Here is a 19,221-nt window from a genome sequence, read left to right as displayed (position 1 = left end):
ATTATTTCAAAAGAATAGAGTTTCAACATCGTGGTAGCCCACATGCTCATATTCTTCTTTGGTTGGACAACGTTCCTGAAGATTTATTAAGTAATGAACCCGAAGTAATTAAATTAATCGACGAATTAGTTTCTGTGTCAGCGTCAGAGGCGTCTGGAAATATAACACTAGTAACACACAAACACACATTCACGTGTTATAAAAAATGGATCCTAATAAAAAACAAGAATGTAGATTTGGGGCACCATTTATGCCAACAAAAAAACTATTAATTTGATACCTATGAAAAACACTGATCCAGATTACTCAGAAGCACTTTTCAAAGAATATAAGGTACGATTTAAATTTATAAAAATAATCTCGAAAATATTGACTATACGGATTTTGATGAATTTTACTCGCATAATGGTATTATTTCTGATGATCATTACTACAATATTATTCGTGCTGGTATCAGTAGACCAAAATTATTCTATAAAAGGACACCAGCAGAAAAATGGCACAACACTTTCAATCCATTCGTATTACATCATTTGAAATCCAACATGGATTTTCAGATTATACTAGATGAATATGCTTGTGCAACATATGTTGTTGAATATGTCAATAAGCATAATAGAGGATTAGTAATTTGCAAAGGCAAATAATTGACATAATGGACGAGCATCCAGAATTCGACATTGTCGATATCACGAAAAAAATGAGTATTGACATACTTCAGTCTGTTGAAATGCCGGCACAAGAAGCCGCTTGGTATTTATTAAGAGAACCTATGGCTCAGTCATCGGTGGTGACAGTCTACATTCAACGGTATTTCCTACTGAACGCACAAGAAGTAGAAAATCTATGAAGGAGCTTGAAGCTTTAGATGATGATTGTACGAACATTTGGAAAGAGAATTGGCTTGATAAATATGAGAAAAGACCTGAAGAACTCCGCGATGTTACGTTAGCACAATTTGTTGCAAAATATTACCTAAATACAAAGGGAACTTACACTAAAAGAGATACTGCAAGAATAATAAGATACAGGAACTACGATATGGCTGACAATTACAACGATTATAGGCGTGAGATGGTTCTGTTGCATGTTCCTTTTCAAAGTGAAGAAAATGATATTATTGCTGAAAATAAGTTCATTCAAATATACGAGGACAACAAAGATACGATATTAGAACGTAGGAAAGAATTTGAATCAAATTTGGACATAGAGAAAACTTTAGAAATTTGTAGACAGTTGTGCCGAGAAAACGATGAAGAACAAGAAGACGAAGAATTATTAAGAGCGGTTGATATATTGCATGAAAGAGATCCTTATGACTTATTGCTACGTGATCCAAACTCAACTGCTAACCGTGATTTACGAAATGCATCTCTGCATAAACTTGGCGCTGTAGCTAAAAAAGAAAAATTTAATGGATTATCAACAATTCTATAATTTAATGCGGATGGCCAATGATCAACAAAGAGATATTCTTATGACTATAATTCATCATTTACAAACTTCAATTCAAGAACCATTTCAAATTTTTTTTACGGGACCAGCAGGTACGGGAAAATCATTCGTTATCAAACTGATTATGGAAATTTACAATAGGTTCACTGATAATGATGGTTACTGCAATGCCTATATTACATGTGCTTCAACCGGCAAAGCTGCCGTGGCTATTGACGGTACAACTGTTCATACAGCGCTCAAAATTTCTCTTTCAAAACTTTTGCCTCTGTCATCAGAAACGTTGCACTTGTATAGATCTCTCTTCAGATATGTCAGAGTACTGATCATTGATGAAATTAGCATGGTTAGTGCAGAACTTCTACATAAAATTGATAATCGCCTAAAACAAATAACAGGCAAAAACACAGATTTCGGAAGTATAGATGTTATTTTGATCGGAGATTTACGGCAATTGCCACCAGTAAGATCGACACCAATTTACAAGACAATCAGAACGAGCATGATTGGACCGCATTTATGGAGAAAATTAAAATTTTATCAACTCACCAAAGTAATGAGACAAGCTAATGTTGCATTTCACAAGTTTTGACAAAAATAATTAATGGAGATTTACTATGTAGATGAGCATGAGTTGCAACTTATTGAATCGAGATTTTTCAAAAAAGATGATGTTGCTACATTATGTACTGATGAAGTTCGTTTATTTTTAAAAATGAAGATGTTGCTGCCTATAACAATTTGATTTTGAGCCAATGTGAAAACAAAGTTCTTTCAATGTCCGTAGACGTCATTATTGGCGCTAAAAGTGCTGAGCAAGAAGCTAATTTTAGACTTAAATTACATAAAAAGTCGGTTATTGACACTGGAGGACTGCCTTATCACATTACTTTTGTCGTTGGAAAGCATTATGTTATTACAACTAACATCGACGTTTCTGATGGTTTGTGCAATGGTGCTGTTGGGAAATTGGTACATATAGAATTTGATGAAAGTAACACATTAATAAGAGTTTGGCTGGAATTTTATGGTTCAGATAAAATGGGTAGGAAAAAAAGGCAAAAAGCAGCCGCTCTAGCAGTACAAAACAGAGTTGGCAATCTCGCTGTTCCCATTGAATTACGAACAGCAAATATTTCATTAACATCGGATAGAAAATGTATAGCCAAACGCAAACATTTTCCATTAACTTCAGCTCTTGCTTTAACTATACATAAGTCGCAAGGTGGAACTTTTGACGAAATAGTATATGAGTATAGTAAAGTGCATTCTCAGGAACTTGTTTATGTTGCGCTCTCTCGGGTGACTAATATTGAAAAATTGTATATCACGACAAAAAAATGATACATTCAAGTTTTATCATAATCGAAAGCAAGCTGCATCGACTGCAATTTTGTTGCAAGAATTCAAAAGACTGTCTTTAAATAGTGTTCAGACGATAGCTCAAAGTGTATTAGAATTCATTAGTAATAGAAATGGTATTTCAATAATGACTTTCAACTGCCAAAGTCTAAATAGTCATAAATACGATTTACAAGATTCAGTTACAAGAAAAACAAATGTGTTACTTCTTACCGAAACTTGCATGACGTATGATAATCCGATTGACATACCTAATTTTAATTGTATTGTTCAGTTCAAACGAGATACTGTTTCAAAAGGGGGTAGCTATTTACCAAAATGAAAATGATATTACTAATATTATGACTCCGCATATTGAAATAAATATTGCACACGTTAGCGATGTTAATGTTAGGCGCTCAGTTGTTGGAGATATTTGTGCGAGCTTATGTAAACTTAGAAATGGCTTACAAATAGTTATGATAGCAATTTACATTTCTCCGAATCCAAAATTGGACGAGGTAGAGCATTTTATTCATCGCACTTTACTGGAGTACACTGAAGAAGGGTCGAAAATACTTGGTACAAATGGTAATAAATTTCCACTTATCTTGGCTGGCGATTTTAACATTAACTTCGCTGATAAAAATCAGAGCGGTTGACAACTTTTCTATCAAAAAATTTAATTTGAAAATGAATAATGATCCACAAGAGTCCACAACAAAATATGGGACCACCATTGACGCGGTATTTTATAGGTATTTAGACGATATTAAGTCGCAAACTTATGTTTCTTATTTCAGTTATCATAAACCTATAGTTTCAATGTTAAAAAATATTCCTGAGTGACCAACAGCTATTGTAAGATAATAAAATAAAATAAAACCCACATGTATTGTAAAATAATGAAAAAAATATATTATTAAACAGTATTAACGTTTTATTTTTATTTATTTAATAATAATAGAAAAATTTGTTTTTTATCGGTCACCACGCTCAAAAAGTGTAACTTGAATTAATATCAAAGAAAAAGAAATACTGCATGAATAAAATAAAAAAAACAGCTATTGTAAGATAATAATAAAAAATAAAACCCACATGTATTGTAAAATAATGAAAATATATTATTAAACAGTATTAACGTTTTATTTTTATTTATTTAATAATAATAGAAAAATTTGTTTTTTATCGGTCACCACGCTCAAAAAGTGTAACTTGAATTAATATCAAAGAAAAAGAAATACTGCATGAATAAAATAAAAAAAACAGCTATTGTAAGATAATAATAAAAAATAAAACCCACATGTATTGTAAAATAATGAAAATATATTATTAAACAGTATTAACGTTTTATTTTTATTTATTTAATAATAATAGAAGAATTTGTTTTTTATCGGTCACCACGCTCAAAAAGTGTAACTTGAATTAATATCAAAGAAAAAGAAATACTACATGAATAAAATAAAAAAAACAGCTATTGTAAGATAATAAAAAATAAAACCCACATGTATTGTAAAATAATGAAAATATATTATTAAACAGTATTAACGTTTTATTTTTATTATTTTTATTTATTATTTATTTAATAATAATAGAAAAATTTGTTTTTTATCGGTCACCACGCTCAAAAAGTGTAACTTGAATTAATATCAAAGAAAAAGAAATACTGCATGAATAAAATAAAAAAAAACAGCTATTGTAAGATAATAAAATAAAACCCACATGTATTGTAAAATAATGAAAATATATTATTAAACAGTATTAACGTTTTATTTTTATTATTTTTATTTATTTAATAATAATAGAAAAATTTGTTTTTTTATCGGTCACCACGCTCAAAAAGTGTAACTTGAATTAATATCAAAGAAAAAGAAATACTGCATGAATAAAATAAAAAAAACAGCTATTGTAAGAAAATAAAATAAAACCCACATGTATTGTAAAATAATGAAAATATATTAAACAGTATTAACGTTTTATTTATTTAATAATAATAGAAAAATTTGTTTTTTTATCGGTCACCACGCTCAAAAAGTGTAACTTGAATTAATATCAAAGAAAAAGAAATACTGCATGAATAAAATAAAAAAAACAGCTATTGTAAGAAAATAAAATAAAACCCACATGTATTGTAAAATAATGAAAATATATTATTAAACAGTATTAACGTTTTATTTATTTAATAATAATAGAAAAATTTGTTTTTTATCGGTCACCACGCTCAAAAAGTGTAACTTGAATTAATATCAAAGAAAAAGAAATACTGCATGAATAAAATAAAAAAAATAAGATTATAATTGCTTAAGTTGATACAGCATGCTATGCAATAGCTTTACCGCGGCAGTCCCCGAGTGACACACGTCTTTTTTTTGTTTAGGAATAGGAGTACTTTTCCAAAACAACAAATCTTGTGTTGTTATATTTACTTCAAAATCAATATTTTTGTCGAGCAAAACTTTTAAATACTCCCAATCTGTATGTCTAATGGAAAGATAAGGTGGTATATCGCTTGCTTTTTAAGTCCAATCCATTTTCAATAGCAATGAAGGTCTTGGATATTTGTCGAGTGATGAAAACGTCGATCAAGACAGGTAATTTCCTTGTGTCGGAAAGCCAGAAAGTCGGCTTGCCAGTAGATATGAAGTCGCATCCAGTGGCCATAACAGCTTTAAATAGCTCTCTCCTCTTCGGTGTCGTAACTCTGGAACCACATTGTGTTTTGCGTTAAAATCACCACCCATGATGAATTTCCCATGGTGTTTTAATATAAGTTCTGTTTGCAAGTCCTGTTTTATATTGTGTCTACGTGAGCTATATATTGCTGTAATGCTTATTTTAGATTGAACCGATATGGTCGTGGTTTGGAATTCTGGGACACTCATATTAATTTCTTCGTAGTGGGGAATATCATCTCTGATAATTATGGCACTCCCCCCTCTCGCATTGTTATTTTGGTGGTTCGAGCGATACGTCTTGTAATTTTTGAATCTAACGAAAGTCTCATTTGTAAAATGAATTTCTGATATAAGACAAATATCAATTTTTTCAACATGGTGTAATGTCTCTAATTCTTTACTACGTTTGAGCAAGCGATTTGCATTCCAGGTCATAATTTTCATCGGTTTCATTTTTGCGCCTTATTTTCGTAGTGCTGTCGCTCTAATTTAGTAAAACTTTCGTGGGTAAGTCTATTTTGCTCTTCTAGCTTGTTGATTAACGAAAAATTGCCGGTAATATCACCAGTGGCATTTGTATTTGTTTGATTTTCAGACATATTTTGTTGAACTTTATTAGTACCTTTAGTTATGCTGGCATATGAGGAGCAGTAGAATCGGTTAGACTTAAGCGTTTTGGTTCATATTTATGCTCTTTATTTTCTCAGTCGCGTTTTTAATTCTTTGAAGTTGCTCTGCCAATTCACATCCCCTAGCATGTTTCCAGGGTAATTTTGACTACAGCATACAGCATTTTGGCGGTAGTTCGGCAGGTTTTGTGCAGCTTGGTGTTGTATGATTTCCGGCGTACAATACACACCTCGGTGGTTTACAACAATAGTTTCTAGTGTGACCGAATGCCTGACAGTATTTACACTGCGGCACAAGATTCGATGGCTTGATGGGCTCGAGTTTAACGACAGAATTTAGAATATGTTTGATTTCGTAAGTTTTCTTAATGTTCTCTGTAGATTCAAAGCATACAATTAACATATATAATGGATTACTTGTTTAATATTGAAGTTTATGTAAAACTAACTAACTTTAAACCCTGGCTTTTGAAGGTCTGCGACAATATTTTTAGGCTCACTTGAGTAACGAAGGTCTTTTACAATTACACGTATAACACGCGATTGCTTGTCTTCGTACCAGTACCAAGGAATTTTCGAGTCGTTTAATTTCCTTGTAAGTATTTTATAGTCGGAACTATCTGAAAAATTTATTTTACAGGAACTTGGGCCAGTGAGCTTGAGTGTGCAAGATTTTTTTTACATCTGCGTTAATCAAGGAACGCATCAAGAATTCGTTAAAATTCTCCGATATTATAATTGGCGGAGGGCGATGACTTACTTTTGTATCTATTTTACCTTCTGCTGTTCCATCCAAAATCGGAAACTTCAGTGTTACATGCCGTGAAGAATCTGCTTTGCGTTTCTTACTTTCCCTACTTTTTTTCTTTTTTAAAGCCAATTGGTTTCTTTTTCAAGCTCTTCTTCGTCTGTTTCGGCTGCAAAGGTCGATTTTAATGGAGAAGAAGACGTTTCATTTGTATATTTGGTTAGTGACTTCTTTAAGTTCTCATTTTAAGGTTTAAGTGAAGCATATTCGTTTTTCAATTCATTGTTCAATGTTTTTATTTTCTTAATGCGTTCGAGTAACATACCTATTTGGTTACATTGTGTACCCCCACCGGGAGGCGAAGTTTGTGATTACGTTAAGTAAAAGAAACTGCCTTACCAACTGCTTTACCGACTGCACGTGCAGATATTGTAGTGTCCCTGGCCTGACAGAAACAGCTGATACCCACTTTAGATGTTCGGAGGAGAATCTTTGCGCGAAAACTATCTGAGTGTTTTTAATTTGGTATTATTTTTTTATTCCAAATGTTATATGGTAAATTATTTAGGTTTTTAAATATTTTTGTAGAAATTTCGAGTAAATTGATATACCGTGTTTGCCAACGACGGCAACAGTCGGCACAGTTGCCAACTTTGATGTCCTCCAGTGAATCTGCTTACGAATTTCCACAGCCTGGATTTCAGGTATATTTATATATACAGTGATGCTCCAGATATCCGCCCGTTTCAATTCCAAACTTTACCAGACAGTCTTAAATTGGTTAGCTTTTAAGGATATGTTTGAGAAGCTTGTCCACAGCAGAAGTGACTTGCAGCTGACCTTTAAACTGGGAGAATTGTGACAATAAGTGAAGGCGGAAAATGATCTGTTTGTATGTGGCTTGTACACAGGTAAGTATGAAGAAGTCTGGGCTGAACTGAAACAACGTTACGACAACCCATACATCAGACGCTTAAAAATTTTGCGGATAGTCTACGTAATGACTTCAGAACGCTTAAAATGATGAATGCGCTAGTAAAATATGCAAATGTACTATATAACATCCTATAGTTGTACCAGTGCTATTACCGAAACTACCGGTTGTTACCCGAACCGAATGTGGAGTGATCCTAAAACCAATGACATCCCGAAAATGGAAGACGGGATAATGTTCGTGGAATGGCGTGAGGCTAACCTGCTGACATCAGCTAAAGTTTCGTAGGCATCATTATGTTTCAATTTGCTCAAGGCTTCAAATTTAATGCTTCAAATTTAATGGGAAATGTTTAATATCCCTTTTAGCATTTATTTTTCGAGGAGTATTTCTTTCAAATATTGGTCGCTGGTACGTCTCAGATGGTCCATTCGTTGAGTCAAATTTTCCATGACTCGTTCGAGCATTTCGACCCTAACTGGTGGCTAACCGACCGGCTCAAAACGTGAAATTATCTGCTCACCGAAATGATGTGATATGTTGAAAGTGGCGTCGTCCTGTTGAAACCAAATGTAGTATAATTTCATGCCTCAAATAGTCGGTTATCATGAAATATGGACCGATGATTCCACCATACAGACACATTAAGACAGAAATGGGCCTCATTGCTAAACAAAATTTAGCTCGAAACGTCGAATCTTCCTGGAGCTTTTCAAGAGCACATAGAGCGAAGCGATATCGCTTGGGAAGGTCGAACGGCTTCAGTTCTTGTACAAGATGTATTTTGTACGCTTTAAACTTAAGATCTCTACGTAATATGCACAAAATTGTTCCATGCGTCTGTCTGAGTTGCTGCGAACGGCCTGAATCGACTCTCCGTGTCTTCGTATACTCTCTCGGCACGGCTGCTATATTTTCTTCCCTGTGTTCCGGACGTAATCTATTCAATCGAACTTTCATAATAATTTGTAAACAATGTTAAGTCTTTCCATGATGATCACCTGTTGGAAGAACTGTTCTCTTAGAGACGGCAAACGTGCTTCTTGCTGATTATAAGGCTATCTTAAAAGATTGCCGAAAACTTTACGACATTGGTTCTCAGGTGAGCTTCATTTGCGAATCATTAGTATCTATTTTAAATTTTCCGAGAAGCTCCAGCGAATTTCAAGTCATATCCTCAACTACCTCAAAGCCAAAGATATTATTAGAGTTAGCTTTCAGTCTCATGTGGACGAGAAGTTCCAAATCGGATTCAATGCATACATCATTAGTTCATATTATTATAGACATCAGGATCAATCATCATTGAAAGGGTCTTCATTTGGCCGATCCTGCGTTCGGTATACCAAAACTGCTGATTGGCACAGGTATTTGGCCTGTTATTGCTTTAAACGACGTAGTTCTCGATTCACATAACGAACCACGTATAGTATATGTATATTACATACCCGTCTGGAATGGGTAGTGCTTGAACGAGCCGAAGCTAACCCTATTTTCACCGCTTATTGAAGTTACCAATTCTACCACCGATAAACTTCCACGAAAATTTTGGGAAATAGAAGAACCTTCCGAGAACCTTATAATTGGTTCCAGGCATCGAAAATGGCAACATAACCTTTGGAGGGAGTGCTCTAATGAACTCTTACGTACCTATAAACTTAGGACAGTGACGTACGGTATAGCAAGCAGTCCTTCTAATGCTGTTAAGTCATTGTGACAGTGTGCAATGATAATTGGAAAGTGACCCTTCATAGCTGTTATGTTCATGATTATTTAGAAAGTGTTCACACAACAGAACTGGCCATCCACCCTGTACGGGACGTTGATGATTCTTCAACAAGGTACATTCTAGTTAAATAAGTGGTACTCCGACTGCGTCTAGACCCAGAAAGAAATTAGTAGCCCTATGTCGTCTGCGCCGGAGATAAATTATAGGGACCACCTCTCATTCACGCGGTTAATAAATAATCATCACCTGTACCATGTCACAGCTGAAGAAAACGTTGGTATCGGGAGCGCTTTACTGATGACATCCTTTCGAACACAGCGCATACCTTTGAAAGCAAGGCTTAACCGTTTGAGTGCCTTACTGAATACAATTGCTCTCTATAGCATAATTGGTCGCCAATTCTTACTCTACAATGAACTGAGTAATCTACTTGTTACGGCCGGAATTCCAGATCACTCATTCCTCTTCACGATGATCTAGCCACCTATTGATGATATTACAGGCGCGTCGCAAGCGCCAATGCTACAGTGAACTGAGTAATCTACTTGTTACGACTGAAGTTTTCTGGAATTCCAGACCACTCATTCTTCTTCACGATGATCTAGCCACCTATTGATGATATTCCAGAAAGTCGTATTTTATATTCTCAACAATTACATAAATTGTTCAAACATTTTTGGAAGCGGTGGAACCGTGAATATATATCCAGCAATGCGATATAGTACTGATTCAGAGCGAGCATTAGCGCATAGTACGCATCACAGAAGTTCTCCCCTGCAGTGGCGGATTGGTACGAATAGTAACTGTTGAGTATAACAGTAACAAACGTACACCCGAAAAACTTTTTGATAAACACCAATGTTAACTTCCAGTGCAAGAAGTCCTGAATCCTCAGCTCGGGAGGAATGTTAACGATTAATAATAACTTCACTTAATTTGATTGATTTATACTGTGCAATTTGTCATCACCATTATCCAGTTACACACCTATCTGGCATCACCTTTATCAATTGACGCATTTTAAATTCGCATTTTTACCGTTGTTTGGGGATTGTGCAGTATGCAAGCACAACGAGAATCATCATTATCAGATGATGCGCTTTATCTTTGGTACATTATACCATACTACAGTGGTTTGGTCAGGTCATTGTATCGCATGCAATAGCAACCTTGCTACTTTCGATAGTTCGCATACATACTATCCATCTTAATATTATAAATGCGAAAGTAACTCTGTCTGTCTGTTACTATTTCACGCGTAAACGACTGAACGGATTTTGATGAAATTTAGTTAGGAGATAGTACTTAGTTACATGTATTATTTCATTTTTAGCTGAAGGTTTTAGCTGTTTGCTTAAACTTCGGCTTTATCGGTTTTCTGCCATATTTAAATTGCTTGCATTTTTCGCAATTACCTATAATTAGCTGTATATGTTCCCTTAATTTTAGATAGTATATTTTATGCTTAAGTGTATTGTAAGTCTCGTTTATTCCGCTTTGCATTGACTCATTACTCTGGTAAAGTGAAATTTGTTTATGCAGGTCTTCTTCTTGTATAATTTCTGTTGCACTTTTTGTACATTTTATGAATTGCAGCTTGCTATTGCAAGAAAACATGCTTATAAGTATTAGTTGAATTTTGTGGTAATCGGCCTCCTCAACTTCGGAAAAAATACCCACTTTGCCCCTGTCAATATGTCTTCGGAAAATATTTTTCAATATCTTCTCCGTATCACTAGGGTTAATCTCCATTACTTTCCTTCCATGTATTATTTGAACTTCAGTTTGGGGACTATATGTTATTATAATTTGGGTCTTATACTTGTTGACAATTTCTTCTTTAATAAAGAAATGTTCTAACAGTTCCTCTTCTGCGGAATGTATTGTATCTGACATTTCTAAATTGGATTCTTTATCATTGCTTTCGTCAATTTTTGGAAAGTTTTCAATCCGGCTTAAAAAATCTGCTACTACATTATTTTTACCTTTCTGATATTCCATATCATAATTGAACTCTTGCAGTTTCAATAGCCACCTTTGGTGACGTTGTGAGACCTCCCTACCTTTATATTTATTATTTAAAAACACTATCGGGCTATGATCAGCTATAATTTTAAATTTTGTGCCATAAATGTACGGCCTGAAATAGGTTATTGAATATATAATGGCTAGAAATTCGTTTTCTGTTGTAGCATATTTCTGCTCATGGTTATTTAATGTCCTGCTAATGTAGCACATTGGCTGACTTTGTTGAGAAAGCACTGCGGCTGTTGCGTAATCACTTGCATACGTTGTAATAGTAAACTTCTTATCATATTCAGGGAATTTTAAAATTGGATGTAATGAAATTAATGTTTTCAAATTTTCAAAACTAACTATGTACTGCGGATCTCTTGGATTTATTTTATAACCTTTTTTTAAGTAATTTTTTATTGGATAGGCTTCTTTCGAATAGTCTTTAATAAATTTCCTATAATACCCTGTAGCTCACAAAAAATCTTTATGCTGTCTCTCTGTTTACGGAAGTTCCAACTCTTTTATTGCTATAATTTTTTCTGTATTAGGTTTAATTCCATCTTTCGTTATAGTATGCCCTAAGAATTTCGTTTCCTTTTTTAGAAAGCTACATTTGCTTGCTTGAATTTTTAAATTGTGATTCGCTAAAACCGCGAAAATTTTTTCAAGTGATACAATATGCTCTTCTAAGGACGTGGAAAATACCAAAATATCATCCAGGTAGACAACACAAATTTTGTTTATGAATTCTCTTAGAATCTCGTTCATCATTCTTCGGAACGTGGCTGGGGCATTTTTAAGCCCAAAAGGCATACGGACGTACCCATACAGTCCTGCCGGAGTAACGAAAGCTGTCTTTTCGATGTCCCTTTCTGCCATTAATATTTGGTGATAACCTTTGGCTAAATCAGTGGTGCTAAAGTATTGCGTCTTGCCCAATTTATCCAAAATCCCATAAATATTTGGCAGAGGGTATTTATCATCGACAGTCAGTTGGTTAAGTCTCCTATAGTCAACCACTAATCTATATTTTTGAATATTTGAACCCTCCGTTTTCTTTGGTACAATTGAAATAGGTGAGCTATACCTGCTCCTACTTTTTCGGATTATTCCCTGACTTTCTAACTCATAAATTTGCTTTCTTACCTCTTCTTCGTATTTTGGAGGTAGTCTGTAGGTTCTTGAATTTATCTCCTGATTGGTTGTGGTCTTAATCTCATGTACCACGGTTTTTGTGTTGGTGAGATTATCGCCCTCTTTGTAAAATAATTCGTAGAATCGGTTTAATAGAATTTCAATCTTGCTTCTTTCATCTGATCTTAAATGATCAAGTGCAATATGTTTTTGTTCACTCACTTCCAATGAATAAACCTGTTCCTGAACAGTTTTCATATGAAAAGGAATCATTGTTCCATTTTTCAAAGTTATATTCATTTTTTCCTTATCAATTATTTTAAAATTTTTGAAAATAAAATCATTTCCTAATAACAAATCATATGGCTTGTCGAAACCTAACAATATCTATCTAATCATAGCATTTTTTTCGTAATTAAATTCCGCAGGGCAAGGACTTTTTACTTTAATGATTGGTTTTTTAATATTGCCATTTAATGTACTTATAATCTTTATTTTCATTATACTAATAATGGAACCTGGATCTACTAAAGTGCACCACTATAATATCTCCAGGCTAATTGGTAAAAAAACCGTCATTAAGGTTTGTTTCTACCGGTTCCTCAACCCGACTCATAGTACCTACTTCCATGGGAGTAGGCCTATTGAAATTCCTAGACCTATAATGTTATTGTTATTCCAAGTATTCCTAGAGTTCTGTCTAGAAAAAATATTTGTATTTTGTGGTCTGCTATTATGTTACCCGATCCATTTGTTTGATCTCGAAAATTGTATGTATTATTAGTTCTATTATTTTGTTGCTGACTTGCATAATTATTTGTATATGTTGGGCTGTAAAATTATTTCTATTACTTGGCGCATTGTTTGGCGTCCTATAATCGTGATTTTTTCTTTGGAACCTATTAAAATCTAAATTATTGGATTTTTTAAATGAAGGATTTAAATTACCTTCGTCTAGTCCTATGAAACTATATATAATTCCTGATAACTGAGTCAATGAAATTGAGTTCCTTATTGCATATCATTGCCTCTCCGTTTTCATCGAGAGCTCCAAATTCAGTTATAGCATTAATTATTTCATTAATTCTGCTGCTTAACTCACTAATGCTACCTACCACTAATGCTCGCAATATATTTATTTTCCTAGTTATGGTCATTTGATTTTTCCTAGGCTTAAAATGTTGTTTTAGTTTTATTTTGCAAACTTCCCAAGTAGCTGGTGGGGCAAGATGCAAATAATTTTTTGCTTTCCCACTTATTTTTAAATCGTACACTACTTTAAAAACTTTTTGTTCCTGGTTTAGATAATCCCTCAGAAACCTATCTATTGCTTCAATGAATGCTGGCAATTGGCTGGCATCACCATCAAAAGAATTTACATATTTTACGAGTATATCTTTTTCAATACCTTGTCTTATTGACCTCTGCTTATGTATTGCATTTAATTCTAACAATTGTATAATTGCTACTACATACATAATTTTCTAAATTCCTATTATTATGTTGATGTTGTTGTTTTTGTTATAGCTGCTGCTGCTGTTGTTGTTTTTTTTGTCTCTTACTATTATTAGACGTCTTACGCTTTTAGATGCTGTAAAACAATTGATATTCATTCACTATTGAGTTTTATTACTAAATTGTTATTATTATATACATCCATATTAATATTATAAATGCGAAAGTAACTCTGTCTGTCTGTTACTCTTTCACGCCAAAACGGCTGAACGGATTTTGATGAAATTTAGTTAGGAGATAGTACTTACTTACATTTTTATTATTAGGTAGTTAAGGTAGCTGTTAGATGCAGGTAGTTTCTTAACCAATCATTCATATCTCTAGGTTTACTCAGATACGTATTATTCTTTATTTTTGCAGTCGCTTTCATTTGTTAATTCTGCAAAAACTATAACATGCTCTGAGCTATTAAAAAGTGCTACCAATGCACCACAAATGTTTTTTTGATATAAAAAAAAATAAAAATATTAAAAAAAAAATATCGTCGCTAATGTGCAAAACAAAATTTAACATACATATAATACATGCCACGTTGTGACATAACCTTCATGTCACCACATAGTAGCAAACAGTAAGGTTACCTTTGAAAAGAGGTATACTCGTATAACAACAATTTTGCGATCGGATGATTAACTCCAACAATTCAATTAGTAACTTCGACTAGCGGTACTTGGCAATGACAACTAATCCAATTAGTTCCAGTGAGAACCAATCGGCAATGGCAACTCATCCAAATAGTTCCAGTGAGAACCAACCAGCATTGCAGCTGTCAGTGAGCGATATTGTGAAAGATGCACACAGAGTTCACGAATTCCGCGGAGACGACATATGTATATGCCCTCTCTTCATTTTTAAGAGAAGTCGACGACGTACTGTATACAGATCCAACAGCATGCGAATATGTATACCGAAAGGTAATCCTAAATAAAAATCAAGGTAAAGCATTACATGCAATTCGTACTACATCGTCAGATGCAAACTGGATCGAAATCAAAGCAACCCTAATCAGAACTATCGGCATTAAGGAAACATGCCATCAACTTTACCAGCAACCGTTTGCTCTTCGACATACTAACATTAGAATTTATTTTGAATTGTTAATAAATATTATATATTACACAAATTAAACAAAAAATTTGAATACGATGTAAGTAAACCAATAGAATTAGTCCTCTAAATAATGAAAAAATCATTTTAAGAACATTTTTGAATAATATAGATGCTAATTTGGCTTCGACAATTATAAATAGGAATATAAATTGCTTATCAGATGCTTATAATTTATTAGAAAGCGAAGGTTTAATTCGTAATCAGAATAATTGTAATAGTATAAATTTCAATGATGATTACTATAACCATGCAAAACAAAGTAGACATACAGATTCAAGTTACAACTATAACAGAGATAAACAAGAATATAAAATAAATCAACAATATTTGAGAAATTATAATAAAAATTTTCAAAAATTCCATCCTGATCAAAATAGAAAGTTTTTGCCAAGGCAGAATTATTCAAGTCAAATTAATAATAAATTTCGGTTGCAAAATTCCAATCAATATAATCGCCCAAATTTTAGGAGAAGTGAACTAATAAATGCAGATTACGCACAAGGTGATGAAATTGATAACAACCAAGTTTCAAATTTTCATGTTATAGCCTCAAAGGAACATTACTTACAATAGAGCTTCACATAGAAAACAATACTGTTTTATGTTTAGTAGTAGTAGGCTCAACTACTTCACTTCTAAATGAAAAAGTACTACCTTAATACAAAAGAATTCCACTTCAAGTTCCATTAAAATTTAAATCTTTAAATAGTGAAACTAAAATTAATTTTAAATTTTTAACAATTTACCAAAAGAATTTAAAAAAGATGCAACAATGTCATGGAAGTTAACCAGCTTTGAGGGAAAAACTTTTGATGCAATTCTAGGACAAAATATTTTAAAACCACTTAAAGCAATTATTAATATGGACAAAGAAAGTATCTATTACTAAAAATAACATCGAAATTAAATTTGTGAGAGATTATCCATATAGTAAAATAAACGAATTTCATTACTTAAATACAATCAATCCACCAAATCCTTGTTAAAGAAGAAGACAAGTTGAACACAATTTGAAGAGCTTTCAGGAAAGCTTTCAACTTCTCTTCTATTCCTACCAGGGGCGTGGCAATAGTGTTCACAAAAAAATGTAGTATTTTGAGAAAAATCACATTTTTGTTTCAACTTTGTAAACACTCTAGCGGCTAAACTATTTGACCTAGGTGAGTCAATAAAAAGCATTGGTTAGATAATTTGAAGAACTTTCAGGAAAGACTTCAACCTCTTTTCTATTTCTTCCAGGGGAGTGGCAATAGTGTTCATAAAAATGTATGTTTTTGAGAAAAATCATATTTTTGTTTCAACTTTGCAAACGCTTATAATTTCTTGCTCTTAATTGAAATGGGCGATTTTTATCAAAATTGCTGGATTGCACTTTTTCCTGGAATTTGTAGAAAATTAGTTTAATAAAGATTGAATTGAAAATTTTTAATAAAATTTTTGTATTAAAATATTTTTAATAAAAAGCTTTTAATAAAACTTTTTTTCAATAAATATTTTTTATAATAAATTTTTTATAAATTTTCTATTAAATTTTTTTATAAATGTTTTAATAAAATTTTTTGTGGGACGAGCCACAATATATTATAATATAATATTTCAACGTTTTATACAACATGGCAACATCATGTCAGCAAGTCAGCTGCGCCTGGCTTACAAGCAACGCTGAAACAGAGAACATAAAACATAGAGAAGGTGCAAATTGAATTCTGTATGATGTTCGATTGGACGGCTAACAGAGCTTATAAGATTGAAGTAAGGAATTCACCATTCTCGCTGCTATTTAGCAGATATGAGCACGTTCAATGGCAGAAATATATGTAAAACGACTGAATTCTTTGCGAGAATGAGTAAAGAGAAATGCTTTGATGAAAAATATACAAACTCACACAAAGAATGTAAAAAGCATTCTCTTAGTAACATATGCATGTATTATATGAACCATTGTCACATAAGTATGCGTGATTATTTTGTGTTATAAGAACCATTGTTTTCCGAAAATGGTAAAAATTTTATGTTATAAAATTTAACAAAAATAATTTTCTATAAATTATTATTTCAAAAATGATATTAATTTCGACTATTATGAAATGAACTTAAATGTGCTCATATAAACACTTCCATTCATTCCTTCCATTTCTTAAAAAAAATTAATGACCTTCATGAAATATGCATATTCGCATTATTTCGTTATCATTTCCATATTTGTACCAATAGAATTTCTATTGTACATATATTATTTCTTTGGCACATTTGTCTGTATGTTTACGAAAGCAAATGCGAGTCACATACATACATATGTACATACATTCATAATAACAAGTGTCGCACGCTTCTTTCGCATCTCCGTTTTCATGGTCAACCAATGGCCGAAACTTGCGTTTTGTCAAAGAGTCAAGTGCTGAACAAATTGAGCACGACAGACTGCAAGCGACATCTGTCAAATATTGTAAAATACACACGTTCTTATGGACACAGTTAAGTAGTTGTGCAGCTGGCTTAATAACTGTGTCCCTAAGAACGTGTGTATTCTAATATTTGTCGCGCTCATTGGTTCAGCACTTATGTGATGATAGAAAATCCGAGCTGTGCCGAAAGAAACTAACAAACGATCGCCGATTGTTACCGCTTCCCTTGCTGCTCGAACAGCGTCGCCAACAAGCTAGCGTAAATATGTATGAAGATGTATGAGCGTGCATACATATCGACGCAGATTTTGCGAGTCACGGAAAATATTTTAGACAAATATTGTAAATCGACAAGGGCTATGTTGCCACTTTTGTCACTTCTTTCTGTGAAGAATCATCAGAAAGTTGTTCAATTTATGATTTTTAGCTTTTTGCCATCGTCGCGAAAAGACGCTTGTGGGCAAAGGCATGCTCGGGGAGATGTTACGGCGTCTGTTTCTATGAATGAAGCGAGGTTGCTTGTGGAATTTGCGCCTGCGTTTATGAATGAAATTGTTATTGCTGTAAAATTTACTACATTTGGCTTCGCCAATTCTGGCCGCCATATTGACTTCTGCCATGCTTATGCTATTTAGGCAATTGTTGTTTTTGTAGAACAATGTTTCAATTTTTTTGTTGGTGACATATTCACATGTGTACGCATATGTATGTTTGTATGCTTATGCATTAGTTGTTCGGAAGTGTATACAAATATATGTACATATAAATATATATGAATGCATGAACATGCAAATTAATGCGCGCGCATGTAATATACATACATATGTATGTACTGATAAGTGATAAAATCATGATTTGAATTTCTGAATGCGCACATGCGTATACATAAGTACATATGTACATGCAATCATATGGGTAGATAGTAAGATTAATATGATAGACGATATGTTTATATATTGTTGTGATAAATTCAATTTCTATTACTAAGAAACATAATACAAAAATATTTATTAGTATAGTATATTATGTAAAAATCAAATTAAATGATTAAATATACAAGTCTAAATTGACTGTAAATAGTACTATGCATGCATTCATACAAAACTATACTCATATCATAATTATTACATGCCAATATGGAAATGCCGACGGCAAAACGCAAAAGCATACATACATATTTGCATACATTGCGAAAGAAAAAATTGAAGCATGGAAATATCACAACGCTGTTGTAGGGAGTATCATAAGGAGCATGCATACATATGTATGTATATTTATGTCTCTTCATATTCATGAGTATGTGAGAGAGCTGTATTTGTACACATTTTTCGCTGTTAAAAATGGAATATCAAAGAACTTATTTTTCTTCGATATTCCCTGATTGCGCATATGTACATGCTATGGCATCATAAGCCGTACGTATATTATTTCTCTTCATATTCTCTGTTTGAGTATGTGGAGAACTGTTAAAAATGTTAACATTTCACATCGTGAATTCTGAAGTTGTGAGGTGAATTCCTTACTCCAATC

Source organism: Bactrocera tryoni, unplaced genomic scaffold (genome assembly GCF_016617805.1).
Source record: "Bactrocera tryoni isolate S06 unplaced genomic scaffold, CSIRO_BtryS06_freeze2 scaffold_11, whole genome shotgun sequence".
Taxonomy (NCBI): Eukaryota; Metazoa; Arthropoda; class Insecta; order Diptera; family Tephritidae; genus Bactrocera; species Bactrocera tryoni.
This window is presented reverse-complemented; position numbering follows the sequence as displayed.